This window comes from Aedes aegypti, chromosome 2, assembly GCF_002204515.2.
Source record: "Aedes aegypti strain LVP_AGWG chromosome 2, AaegL5.0 Primary Assembly, whole genome shotgun sequence".
In the NCBI taxonomy this organism is placed as follows: domain Eukaryota; kingdom Metazoa; phylum Arthropoda; class Insecta; order Diptera; family Culicidae; genus Aedes; species Aedes aegypti.
This window is the reverse complement of record NC_035108.1, coordinates 305565291-305580234: the sequence shown is the minus strand read 5'-3', so window position 1 is coordinate 305580234 and position 14944 is coordinate 305565291. Positions and strand designations below refer to the sequence as shown.

Sequence of the window (14944 nt, the reverse complement as noted above, 5' to 3'; positions counted from 1 at the left end):
AGAATATCGAGTAAGGGAGAGTTAACTGTATTTTTTCATTTTTTTTTTAACTTTTAACATTTTGTTCCATATTTTCTTGATAATTACATATCAAAATATCACATTGTTGAATGTTGAAGTTGTGTTTCGTTAAAAAAATAAATAAATCATTTTTACAGGGCATTTTTTTTTTATTTCGCCTCATACCATGAAAAATTACCAAATCAATATTTTTTCAAATATTTTAGTCAAAAATTATCTGCTCAATGAACAAATTTCTAGGCTTATGAGCCTCGAAAAACATTCGAAAATGACCGAAAAATGAAAATTATATCATAATTTTGTATTAAAATCGCTGTACCTTCAGAACGGTAAAAGTTAACCTGATATTCCCGTATACATTTTTGTTGTAAATTTTGCGTACTTTCATAAAATCGAGTTGAAAAACATTTAAAAAGTTTATTATAACCATTTTCAAAAATTCACCTTTTTTTAAAAAAAATCATAACTTTTTTGTCCATGATTTCTTCATCTTGACCCACTGTGCAAAAGAATTCATTTTTTGTCTACTTTAACATATAAAAAAAATCAAAAATACGATTTTTGAGAAAATTGATATTTAAGCTTTATTTTTGAAATAAAAAAAAAATACAACATTTTTTTACAGTGTATATTTTTTCCAGATAGTCTCAACAAGTTTTAGACTTTAGATGAAAATTGTGAAGTGCTGGATCATTTTTGAGAACTTCATTAGGTTTAACAACCCTAAGTCTACTAGAGACACATAATTTGATCCTTGAGACATGTGGAAATGGCATTTCTGTTACGCTGTGTAATGTGTCGTTTTTTTGTCGGTAAAGGCTCTCAATACATTTCGAGGGGTCTTCCTTAGCCGAGTGATTAGAGTCCGCAGCTACAAAGCAAAGCCATGCTGAAGGTGTCTGGGTTCAGGATCTTTTCGTAATGAATATTTCTTCGACTTCCCTGAACATAAAGTATCATCGTACCTGCCACACGATATACGAATGCGAAAAAAGGCACTTTGGAAAAGAAAGCTCTCAGTTAATAACTGTGGAAGTGCTCATTGAACACTAAACTGACAAGCAGCCTCTGTCCCAGAAGAAGAAGCATTACATTTCATACGAAACAACTGAAAAATAATCTCATTCAGCAAAACAAACCCATAAAACCAACTGCACGTAAAGTAAGGACAATAAAATACATACACCTAACCTTTTATCTCTCTGGGTGCGCAAACTACCACGACCGGAAGAGATTAAAGTTTTTGCTGAATGATGCATAATATGCACCAGGCCAGTGTAGTCAAACTACTTCGTTATTTACAGCAAATCATAAGTCAGTTGCTGGTTAAAATATCAATTTTCGACATAAATATGACACGGTTCAAATGGTTCATAGTTCCATTTGTCCAAATAATGTTGGAATTTAGTACTACAGTGGGGATTCACTCGTTTGGGGTCCGCTACATGGAATGACTCGATGGTTGGATGTTCGCTGGTTGGAAAAAATGCCAACCTTAAAGTGCTCGAATGTCAGGAGATGTCAAACTGACATTGGCGTCTGAATACCGTCGCATTGAAGTCTCCATATATAAAACAAATGTGTAGGTATATATGCGTTTCGTGACGATTTGCGCTCCAGATGCGTTAGTCTGGAACATTTTCACCAGTTGTTAGTCGTTCCAATTAACGGGTCGGATTCATAAGATGGAAGGCAGTCGTGTTCCAACCAGCGAGTCCCTGCTGTATTCCATTTAACTCCACTACTATCCTTTGACAGATACGCGTATTTCGACCTCAACTGTAAAGGCGTCCTCAGTGTCGTGTACTAGTCGAAAGTTTTCGAGAATTAGTCAATATTTAGTAATTGAGAGAAAAATTGGGTTTGCAAAGGTTGTTCAGCTCTTTCCACGTGGAAGTTTAAATTTGCACTGAAGACTTAATAGTGTTTTCAGTAAAATATGTTCAAAGGTGTGAAACCGCAACAAAGCCATGAGATTTCAGTTCAATCGCATTGGCCAGCCCAATCCATTATTTTACCGCGTGTTTCCACTGTCCCCAACACATATCAGTTCATTTTCTTGGAATATTTTCACATAAAAATACAACTCGGTGAGTATTTTCGAAAAAGCCTTAAACAACTTTTTCAGCACTCTGTTTTACCTTTATTGGACTGCCATATAAGCAATTTGTGCATATGTAACCCCCAATACCCCTAAAGTTAGAAGGCTACTACTCATATGCCATAAAAAATATTGGAGGCCTTCATTTGAGAATTTGAAAATATAGAGGTGGTCAAACCTGCAAAGCAGTCCCTTAAAAATGTCAAGCTCTTCGATTTCTCGTTTCGAATTGATTGACTCCAGTTCCTACACAATATTTTCTGAAAGTCTGAATCTTGGCAGGAACTGCGCAAGTGAATCATTTCACGCTGTGCCACGGAAAACCCGTGACGGCAATTTAAGTCATGATTAAATCATTCATTTCGACCCACCCACCAACGGTATCCAGATTTTTGATCCAGCCTGGAAACCATGTCTCAACATTGATGTCACACGAGAGGAGAGTAAGTGTCGTCATCGATGTATTGACGTATCGAAGATCAATGTGAATCTATAAATTTTACTCCCGGATCTTGAATTAGTGGGCTCAGATAGCCGTATCGGTAAACGTGCAGCTATTTTTCGGGATGGAAATTTTCTCGACTTCCCAGGGCATAAAGTATCTTCGTACCCCATAAGAACACTCAGCTGCCAAGCAGGCTATGTCCCAGTTGGGACGTAACGCCGGAATGAATAAGATGTTCTTGGATTCATTTAGATTTGTAAAATGCAAATTTTCCCAGTTTATTTTAAATTTATTCGGCAGCTCTTCCAATGCTAAATACATAAGATATTATCTCACGCCGAGGATCCGAGTCAAGTAAATTTCACGGTTTAGGAACAAAATTTTGAAAGAAAAACGTTAAAGGATAAAACTTCAAAAGCAATCAATAATCAACAGCGAATTTATTTTTTCGGAAGTAAAAATAGAGCAAATTTCAAAACAAAAAGCAGTTTTCTGCTTCAACATCGCCAAATCGGAGAAAACAAAAACACACAGCTGTTTTATTTTGAAAATAGAACAGCTGTGTGGTTTTATTTTTTCGATTTCGTGATTTCAATGCCTAAAACTGCTTTTTCAGTTTTGACACATGCTCCCTTTTTACTTTGGCCTTAACCTCCCAATGCCTAGCGCGCAGTTGAGGACAGTACTTTGCGCAAATAACTTCAAAATGACACAAAATATGTTGATACTTTTGGAGACACTTGCAACTCTAACCCAGAAGCTACCACAGGGCTAACCGTAGGCAGGCGACTGTCATTTTGATCGATGTCGAATGTGTCAAGACCATTAGGTGTCGGCCAGGGTAGACGCGTCACGCGAAAATCCTTTGGAGTTTGACATTTCATTTTTAATAATTGTTATTCTTTCCCGTGCAATTTTCGCGTCGCTTCGCGTGACGCGTCTACCCTGGCCGACACCTTAGCCATAGGGGCCTTTGCCTCCCAGTGACCAACGAAAAATAAATAAAAATTAACTGGTTTGCTACAAAGAACAATGCACTGAAGTTTCTCGTTACACTTTTTTTTGCACGGTTTTTTTAAACGGCTTTTTTTACACGGCTTTTTTTTGTTATTAACACAGATTTCAGAATTAACACGTTTTTTTTTTACACGGATTCCGAAATCAGCACGGAATCGAAATCGAGTCTAGTACACGACACTGAAGACGGCCTTACAGTTGAGGTCGAAATACGCGTGTGTGTCAAAAGATACAAACTCTAGTGGAAATGGTATAGTACTAAATTCGGGTTTTCATCTACTTATAAGTATTCCACTAAACAGCTCGAAGATTTATTATAAAAAAAAGAATCAAACAATTATCAACATCATAGGTTACACGGTGCTCTCCTGACCGTCATTATCAGAAAAAAATCTCCATCAAATCTGTGCTCACCAATCAATTTCTATAGCTAAGCTGCATGTCTGGGCAAAATTTAAAAAAATCGTAGGGCCCGTTTTGAAGTTACGCCCTTTTGAATGTGTAACTGCACTAATTCAAAGGAAATCTGAGATATTTAAACGAGTTTCCGGTCGTGATTATTAGAATGGAAATAATACAAAAATTTGAATCAAAGTTGGATTATTCAGTTATTTGTAACTACTGGGAGGAGTTTTGAATGAAAAGATAGACGAAATTTCCAATAGATTAATTAGGCATTCTTTTAAGCAGGCATTCCGTTTAGCATGTTCAATTTTTTTCAATGACACATTGCACTTACATGTCGCCAAAGTATTTCAAAACTGATTATTTTTTCAAAGGCTCAAGCGGTGTAAGGCAATACGGAGCAGTTTCATGCCATTATTATTATTGATAAAATATTGTCATGGCCCAACTAGCTACCTTAAGCCTTTCATAGCCGAGTGGTTAGAGTCCGCGGCTACAAAACAAAGCCATGCTGGAGGTGATTGGGTTCAATTCCCGGTCGGCCAGCATATTTTCATAATGGAAATTTTTTTGACTTCCCTGGGCATAGAGTATGTTCGTACCTGCCACACGATATATTAATGTGAAAATGGCAGCTTTGGCAAAGAAAGCTCTCAGTTAATAATTGTGGAAGTGCTCATTGAACACTAAGTAGAGAAGCAGGCTCTATCCCAGTGGGGACGTAATGCCAATAAGAAGAATCAGAAGCTACCGGCTATTGCGGCTTATTTTGTACTGCCTCAGAACATAAACTTCAATTGCTGAGTAATGCACATATAATTTATATTTTTCAAAAATCTACAATTTTACCTCTGAGTTTCTTGGTCTTTTCGATTGCACAAACACGTAAGAGTTCTGTATAAATGCAATAGTGAATGAATTTTATAAATCAATCAATCCATTCACATGCCAATTCGTGAAGAGAAAAGTAAGAAACAATCGTTATTATTTGGTTTCATTGAATTTAAAATCATATCACTTTCAGAGCTTTATGTTACGTGTATCCCTTGAAAATCAAACTCTCTTGAGAAGATTCTATACCTTAACTCCGAATTTCATTCATCCGAGTGTTATCACCCTGAACACACTATTACACTAAATGCTTTTGTCCCGAATATATAATTACCTTGCATGACATTGTCCCGTGATAATGGAATTCGTAGTAATACCATTCAAGAAACTGGAACTTGCGGAGATGGTCTTCGGGTATTCGCGGTAATGGAATTCAAAGTCAAAGGGTATCACTCATCACAAACGAAAAAAAAATCATACTTCAGGAGCTTCACAAAGTTTTCCAAACTGACAAAAATAAACATTTTAAATTAAGCTCTGTAAATGCTACAATTTTGAACTCAATTAAACAAAATAACAACGGATGTTCAAAACTTTGCATTGTTTTCTTCCATTTTGTATCGCTGCTTTCTACGTTGTTAATTTCATTTTATTCCAGACACTGCTACCCATAATCGAAAACTTAACTCGTAAAGTATTCCTTGACGTAAACTTTGCTTCGATGTACAACAGGTAACAATCAATTGCATGTTAAATAATCTGAATCGTGAGTACATGGGTTCACCAAACTAGCCAGAATAGTGTGCTACAAGAACTAATTTGGTTACATGATGAAATTAGCTCCGTAATGCCTTAAAGCACTTGAGCCTATGAAAAATCAGTTGATTGTGAAAAACTTTGGCGGCATATAAGTGTAATGTGCCATTGAAAACATTTGAATTTGCTCAAAGGTATAAAAATGCCTAATTAATCATTTGGAAATTAGTGTTTTCAATGATTACGCTTCCAAAAGGACGTAACTCCAAATTTCGTCTATCTTCTCATTCAAAACTCCTTCCAGTAGTTACAAATAACTATATAAACCAACTTTGATTCAAATTTTATTATTATATCTATATAATCTATATAATCACGGCCAATGAAAAATCGTTCAAATATCTCAGATTTCCTTTGAATTAGTGCAGTTACACATTCAAAAGGGCGTAACTTCAAAACGGGCCCTACGATTTTTTTTTAAATTTTGCCCGGGCATGCAGCTTAGCTATAGAAATCAACTGGTGAGCACAGATTTGATGGAGTTTTTTTTTCTGATAATAACGGTCAGGGGAGCACCGTGAGGTAATGACATTGTAAACTAGCGATGTATAACGTCAATTGAAGAAGAGCAAGCAATTGTTCAAATAGGGAGTGTCGGTAATCATTAGATATCAATTTCTTCATACTATTTCATTATATAATTTTTCAGATTTTGGCTTAGAATCTAAATGCATTGAACTTGACTTATAATGTCTATTGCGCAACTCTTGTGAAAGAACACTACTTCCACTACTTTTTTTTCAAAGTGCTTGAAGGCCTTTCAACAGCACATATTGTTTATTTCATTCTTAGAATCCTCTTATCGCCAGACCTTTAGTCATTCAAGCCGCTCATACTGATTGGAACTGTCTTATTGGCCAATATTGGAAGTGAACCGCAACTGGGGGCTCGTCACCAGCGATATGATGTGCATCATCCATCCCACACCTACACCCACTTTGGTAAGGCAGAAAAGGGGAGCAATGGGTAAACCGCTCCCAAGGGCGTGAGAAAGCGAATATGTTACGTTCCCACTGAGTAAGTGCTGGCTTCTGAGCTTTGTGCTCTACGAGCAATTCTACAGTTATTAACTGAGATATTTCTTTTCCAGTTTTGCATTCGTATATCGTGTAACAGCCGTGGTGTTGCCCTATGCCCAGGAAAGTCAAGGAAAACGTTTAAATTGAATCTAAATAAGTGAAAGAGCGTATAAAAAGCAATATGACACCTTAAACTATCTTCCCCTGAATGGTGTCTCATTCAATTCGGAATTCCCCAGTCGTTTTAAACAACTTGTTATTCACTCGCAGACAGCGAATAAAGCTGAACTTCATCACTACTGCTTGCGTTGTATATGCATAACAATATGGTTCGAAATTAGAAAAATCTGTCCAAACTGATCGATCTAACTGGGAGCCATGTGTCACGCCGAATAATGTGTTCTGAACGCAAATGACTATAAATTCTCAATTTAATGACCTCATCACACGCTTGGATGCACCCGACGTCAGTCGACGGTTTGCGGTGAATAGATTTACCTACCGGTTACTTTAGCGTAATGCAAATAGTCTTGGGGTAGTACGCCAACTGTTCTGCTAATTGTTGGATAAATAAATCATTTGCTTTTCATTTCAATGTTATGCTCATTAAGGCGAACGGAGGCACTAATGCACACCGGCACCTTTTTCATAAAAAGGCGATCAAAACCACATATATATTTAATTTGTTAGTTTGAAATCTTTGACTGTGCAGTGCACCAAGTGCACCTTAGGACGAGACGCCACTAGATTAAATTAACTTTTTTTTTCCATTTTGCTGCAGATTTTTCCATATCATGAGCGACTGTTTTTCAAAGTCGTTATTGAAGCAATATGCAAATCGATTACCTATTTTATTTCATTGTGTAGACATTTTCTGATTTCTTACCTATATTGTAACACAAAATGATCCCATCGCGACTGGACTAAACCATATGGGTTTTAAATGCATATTTTTTCGTTTTCATCATGGCAAAGAAACAAACGATTGTCTAGCGTTTCTTTGATCAGATAATCAACTAGTCTTTGTGGAAGAGAAGCAATGGCTTTCAGAAAAGCACATGAGCTTCAATATCGGTCAATTAGCAACTTCCAGAATTAGCTATATGTGCCTTCTCCAAAACTAAAGTCTTAGTTTATTGCTTTATTATTTCAATGTTACAAAAATAGACAAGAGTATGGAAAAACTTTTCACGATTAGACAGCTTGCAGATAATGCTATTGTCTCTGTAAGTATCCCTTGAGCGGAAATCTTACAATGACCATAACAAAATTACCTTGATAATATATCCACTTAGGCTCGTAATTTAGAGATCGGGGAAATTATAAAGCCTTGAAAATTTTCATTCAAAATTATTAAAATCTGTTCACAAATCGAAAAGAGTAGTGAAGAATTTGGAAATTTCGAAATTCCGGTAGAATATCAGATATATTTGATAGATCAATAGTTTCAGTACTCTGAAAGTAAAATCAAGAAAATCTATGAATTACTGAGTATCTTTGTCTTTCCAAGATTACTCCAAGATAAATTTTGTAGTTAATATAATTTATATACGAATATAATTTTGATACGAATAGGAGGATTTTCATCGATACTTAAAAATTTAAATAATATATGTATTGAATTTGTTATTAATTTTAAAATTAAATCATCTCATGTTATAATATCTAGGGGAACCGGACCTGGTGTAGTGGTTAGAACACACGCCTCTCACGCCGAGGACCTGGGATCGAATCCCATCCCCGAGATAGTCACTAAAATTTCAGTAGTGACGACTTCCTTCGGAAGGAAAGTAAAGCCGTTGGTCCCGAAATGAACTAGCCCAGGGCTAAAAATCTCGTTAATTGAGATAGAAAAAAAAAATGTAATATCTCTGTAAAAGATCGTATCGGATTTGTATTTTCAATTTAAAATCGTTAAAGTAAAAAATAATTCATTGAATTGTGTATCACTTTTTTTTCAATTCTCGGGGGGGGGGGGGGGGGACATTTGCCCCCTTGGCCTTGGCCCTTCATCGGGGGGCCCGGGGCATTTGCCCCCTTGGCACCCCCCCAAATCCGGGCCTGGATGCCTCAAGATCTTTTGATACTTAGCCGTATAGAGGAAACTTTGACAAAGTTTGAATTTGCATTGATTATTAGCTAGTCAGAGACGATCAGAACTTTGTGTGATACCGTTCCGCGCCATAGAAAAAAATTAGTATGCATAATGTAATAGAATGATAGTAGCAGGTCTGAATGGGCTAAATTGAATACAAGTGGAGCTATGAGAAGTATGAGATATTTTTTTCAAAACCTGCCTATACAAATACCACTTGAAGTCAAGGAACCGGATCAGACTCGACTGTCTCAGGCTCAGAATGGATATAAAAAAGCATATTCTTCTTCTTCTTGACATTAACGTCCCCACTGGAACAGAGCCGGCTTCTCAGTTTAGTGTTCTTATGAGCACTTCCACAGTTATTAACTGAGAGCTTTCTTTGCCAAAGTTGCCATTTTCGCATTCGTATATCGTGTGACAGGTACGTTTATACTCTTTGCACACGGTTATATGAAATATAGAGTCTCCGATCGAGCTGAAATTTTGCACAGTTGTTATGGGACCTAAATGCAATCCAAAAAGTGGACTGGAGCGAGAATCTAAATTTTGTCCCACACTAAGGCCCAGGGAAGTCAAGGAAATTCCCATTACGAAAAGATCCTGGACCGACCGGGATTCGAACCCAGACACCTTCAGCGTGGCTTTGCTTTGTAGCCGCGGACTCTAACCACTCGGCTAAGGAAGACTAAGGAAGGAATATAAAAAAGCATCAGAGCATTGAAAATTAAGGTGCTGACAAGGGAAGGTCACGATGGTGTTACACGGGGTTTTCAACCGGACTATTTTTGTTAGATTCTACATGTCGAAATATGAAAAACTTCAAAGCCTTTCGGGTGATGGACCAGTGGTGTAGCCAGGAGGGGCTCTGAAAGGGGCAATTTTGTACGTATACTATATTATTAAGCTAATTGTAAATTTTTTTTGGTGTCTATTGTGATGGTAGAGAACAGAATTGACACTAATGTATGTTTAAAATGTATTTTCCATGCCATAGGCGCAATCGGGATGGGTTTAGTATTGGTATACTATTATAATAAAACCAAATTTGTTTTGGTGTCCATATTACATGTTAGTTACGCCAATGGCATGGAAAATACATTTTAAACATACACTAATGTCAATTCTGTTCTCTACCTTCACAATAGATACTAAAAAAATATTTTTGTCAAATTTCCAATTAGCTTAATAATATAGTATACGTGCAAAATTGCCCCTTTCAGCGCCCCTCTTGACTACACCACTGGTCCATCACCCGAAAGGCTTTGGGGTTTTTCATCTTTCGACATGTAGAATCTAACAAAAATACTCCGGTTGAAAACCCCGTGTAACACCATCGTGACCTTCCCTTGTGAGAAGAACTCATAAGAAAGTTGTCCAATAGTGAAAATAATGTTTTTTAACATGTCTACCATAATCAAAATACTTATTACGGCCCAAGTAAAAATGGTACAAAATTCAAAACTGAAAAAGGAGTTTTATCCTTATAAATCTACAAATTTAAGAAAATAGAAACACACAGCTGGTTTATTTGGCACATAAGCGAGTTGTGTGTTTGTATTTTCTACGATTAGTCTATTTAAAAAAAGAAAACTGCTTTGTCAGTTTTGATTTTCGCACCATATATATATATATATATATATATATATATATATATATATATATATATATATATATAGGGAGAATCAAACGGTTTGTTCACTGAGGGCGATGGACCAGTTGAAGGTGAAGAAATCAAACAACATTTTCAAGCAACTACACATTATGAATGTTGGAAGTATTGAGCATTATAATATATATATATATATATATATATATATATATATATATACATACATATATATATATATATATATATATATATATATATATATATATATATATATATTATAATGCTCAATACTTCCAACATTCATAATGTGTAGTTGCTTGAAAATGTTGTTTGATTTCTTCACCTTCAACTGGTCCATCGCCCTCAGTGAACAAACCGTTTGATTCTCCCCCCTTGGTCTTGCTCAACCAGCAAGCGAAAACAGCGAAGCAAACAAGACAAACTGCCATGCGTCTCCATCGTATTACAGAGAATGTTCATTTCAGCCGTGCACTCTTTCTTGTGCACGAAAATAGCGTGTACGGACGCAGCAGGAATGTGCATTTGTATTGACATTTCTAGAGCAACAGTGGCGATGTATAGGTAAAATCTGGTTCACTTCAATTTGTGCACCCGAGAGAGAAATTGCCCATGACGCTCGCATTGGTTTGCAAGAATTGCGAAAGCGCGCGCTCAGCTATTAACTGAGAGATTTCTTTGCCCATTGACCTTTTTACATTCGGATATCGTGTGGCAGGTGGTACCAAGAGTATCTACACTATATGTACTGAGAAGTCGATAAAAAAATCCTTTAAGATCCTCAGCCAGTGGGGTTCGAACCTACGATCTTCAGCTTGGTAATGATGAATAGCTGCGCGTTTACCGCTAAAGCTATCTGAGCCCCTTAATAATTAGGGTGGAATTTAATGTAAAAAGATTTGGAATTGGTTGAGTATTCATGAAGTTATGGTCAAACATAGTTGAATCTTTTAGTAATAAAAGGGAATTTGGAGAAAACTACTTTTAAATAAGACTAGTTTTGATTTTAGGTAAATTTGTAGCTTAGTTTAGCTTAGCTTAGACTGACTACACATATCAATGGTTGCTATTCCGTGATTGACCGAAGTCAGTGAAAATGCACAAAGAATCATTTAGAAGTTCGGCTGGGATTGGCCATAATCTTCTTCAGTGTGCATAATTCAGTGCCTCTATTTATACATGGTCAATAACAGCGCTGGCCACGTCCTTGCAGTCAGGTGGGATTGGGGGAAGGAATGTTAGTGTGTAACCTTTGCTATTTGGAGACCGTGTTTGCCTCTGCATCTCCACAAAGGTTACTGGGAGGGATGTTCGTTAATGGGGAGGGTCGTTGGGTCACAGGATTCACTTTGATAAGTGATTAGACCATGATAAATAATTATTTGTGAGATATAAACATGCTTATATGTAAATATAATATTTTCATTTGATATGAACAATATCTATGTAGAGCAAAATTATGCCGACACTTGAGGTGACGAACCTTTCAAAGTTGGTTGAATAAAGTGAACCTTTCGCAAGTCTACACTTGTAGTGTCGAACCATTCAAAGTTTTTTTTAATTAAAAAAATAAAGGTAAAAAGAACAAGGAGTCTTGAAAAAAAAAATTTGGACATAAATAATTTATGAACCTTTCATAGTTTGTTGAAAAATCATATTTAGGTTTCACCGTTGTAACGATTAAAGGTGCAGTCATACATATTTTATAGATTAGAAATAGTAGCATGAAACGAGCTCACCAATTGATCCGTCACCCTTGAGCAGCAACAGTCCTCTTTCAGCTTCACTCGTTTGCTCGGCTATATAAAAGCTCTCAGAGAAAATAGGCACGTGCTCCGAGAGGGAAAACAACTGACGACTGCTCAGGCTTTCTTGATGCACTGCCCAGGAGCAAGCGTCAACGTTTAAAGATCAAAAAGAACTTATCGAACGCGGCACTTTTTCACTTTACTCGACCGATGCGCGACATGTTTGATCTTGCCCTCTTCGCCGGCCCCCGCAGGAGCAAGCGTCAAGGTCGAAGGATCAAACACAACTCTTTTGAATTTAGGTAAATTTGTAGTTCTATAAACTTTTCATGAACACAATCAACTCTCAATAACTCGATAATGAAGGGAGCATCCATTAGGTTAAAGAATTCAAAACCAATGCAACTGCAATCGATTGATGCGATTGCAATCCAAGGGATCGACAAGTTAGCCATTAAGACCAACTTTCACTATGGTTCTCTAGTTCAGTATCGAGATACGAAATGACCAGTAAGGGAAAGTTGACTGTATAATTTTGAAGAAAATGATGCTGAGAGCTTCAGAATTAGTCAGTAAATTACAAAGTTATGAAGACTTCACTGAACATAACATTGTATAACATGAAAGTTTACCTCTAAGTCGCTCCCTACACCTCTATAGTTAATATTTTTGGCTTAAACTTTGAAGTTTCTCTTCTCTACTGTCCATAGAACATCAAGATGATATTCTTGACATTAGATTTCAAAAGAGACACAGTCTGTTTTTCGGCTTTGTGATCTGTGATCTATTCCTCAGATACTCAAAGCTTCGCAAAGCTCAAAGCGAGTACGTTTTTTGTAAAGCTTTTGTGAAAATTGTGTTTAGTTTTCAAGTTTGGCTGGAATGTGAGTGAGCAGTGTGTTTTTTTTTATTCTGTTGCATGCACTTGTGGAGTGAGCGACGGAAACAAGATCAATCGTGTCCGGTTCGATCCATTGCCAACAGGTGAGCTTGTTTTTATGCTTATGATAAAACATTTTTATCGTGGCTACTTTAAGTTTTTGTTATTCTCGATCAAACTATGGATGGTTCGTCACTACAAGTGTCGGCATAAACCTCTATTCCTGAAGTCGAGTCGTGCTTAATATCACTATTGGATAATTAACCCTACAATCAGTTTATGCTACGCTATGCTATGATATATTCCACTGTTACTCATGAATTGGATTATCAATCTTATACTCATGGACAAAATTATCAATCTTATACTCGTATACCAATACTCGTTATAATAATGCTCATTTGTTACTTTTGTGCAGCTCAAATACTGCATTGCAGCAAAAATATATTTCATACAGAATTTATTATAATCAGAGTGCACATCGCACTCTTTATGGACATCATAACCCTTTTCTTTCTTGTTGTCGATACTTCAACGAAGTTTATGATAAATTCGATTTTAATATTACCAAGATGACGTTTAAAAATAGGATAAGGTAGACGTAGAATTAATAAATAAATGTATAATTGAGCCATAAAGTTCTCCATAGTAAAATAAGCTATAGTTTGGTAGCAAAGTATCAAGAAGCTAGTGAGCATAAAACTTTTGTTTTGCGGTTATCTCAGGATCCTAACAACTTAGGAAGATGTCGTCTTCGGCAAAGTTGTTCAGTAGCTCAAACGCTATCAGGTTAGAAATTTTGCCAGGCTCTATTGCGCAAGAAGTTTTTGTTTTGTGGTTATCTCAGGACCTTGACCACTTAAAGAGATAGCTTCTTCGGCATAGTTGTCCAGTAGCTCAAGCGCTACCATTATAAAAACCATTAAATTCGAAATACTGCCAAACCAAAAGTTTCATGTTTACTAGCACTGTCTGATAACAATATCTCGAAGCAAGTTCTATATCTACTAGCGCTGCATGTTGGCAAAATCTGGAACCTCTTAGATGGAATAATGATAGTCCTTGAGCTACAGAATAACTTTGCCGAAAACGCCGTCTTTCTAAGTGTTCATAGTCCTGAAATATTGGCAAAACAAAAATTTCATGCTCACCAGCGTCACTTGGTGGCAAAGTCTCAAGTCTGTTGGTTAACATGATGATAGTCATTGAGGTATAGAACAACTTTTCCGATGACACATATTTTTAAACGATCTGAACCCTGACATAACCGCAAAACGTAAGATCCATTCTCACTGGCGCGACCTGGAAGAAACATCTCGTAACTCTTTGTTAGAATAATGATAGCCCATGTGCTACTTTGCCGAATACGCCATCTCTTTAAGTAACCAAATTCCTGAATATCTGCAAAACAAAAATTTCATGCTTACTTGCGCCGCCTGGTGGTCAGGATCCTGAGATAACCACAAATGAATAATTCATGCTCACTAACGCCGCCTAGTGACATAATTACGTATCTCATGGCTTCTCTAATGAGGAACAACTTCGCCGAAGACGTCATGTTCCTAAGTGGTCAGGATTCTGAAATAATCGCAAAACAAAAATTCCATGCTCACTAGCGCCGCCTAGTGGCAAAATTCTGAATTTCATAACTCAAAGGATAGTCCTTGAGCTACTGAACAACTTTGTCTCAGACGCCATCTTTATTAAGTGGTCAGGATCTTGAGATACCCGCTACACAAAAGTTAATCCTACTTAAACAGTGCTGCCAGCCGCATTAACATTAGTGTTTTGGCCGACTGTATAACACGCAATATTTCCTTCAACTTTCTCAATCAATGATTTAACTTTGCCAAGCATCTCGGATCAGTATATACACATCTAGACGTTGTTTTTTTTTTTCAAAAACCTAATTATAACCCTGATTTTTAACAACCTC

At 36.7% G+C, this 14944-nt stretch overlaps 1 long non-coding RNA gene across 1 annotated transcript; it reads left to right on the top strand.

The window, feature by feature from the left end:
• Nucleotides 1-6432: 6432 nt before the first annotated feature.
• LOC110676704 lies at nt 6433-6849 on the top strand. Its single transcript, XR_002500638.1, has 2 exons — nt 6433-6653; nt 6727-6849. It is a non-coding gene; the product is annotated as an uncharacterized LOC110676704 (long non-coding RNA).
• Nucleotides 6850-14944: the final 8095 nt, after the last annotated feature.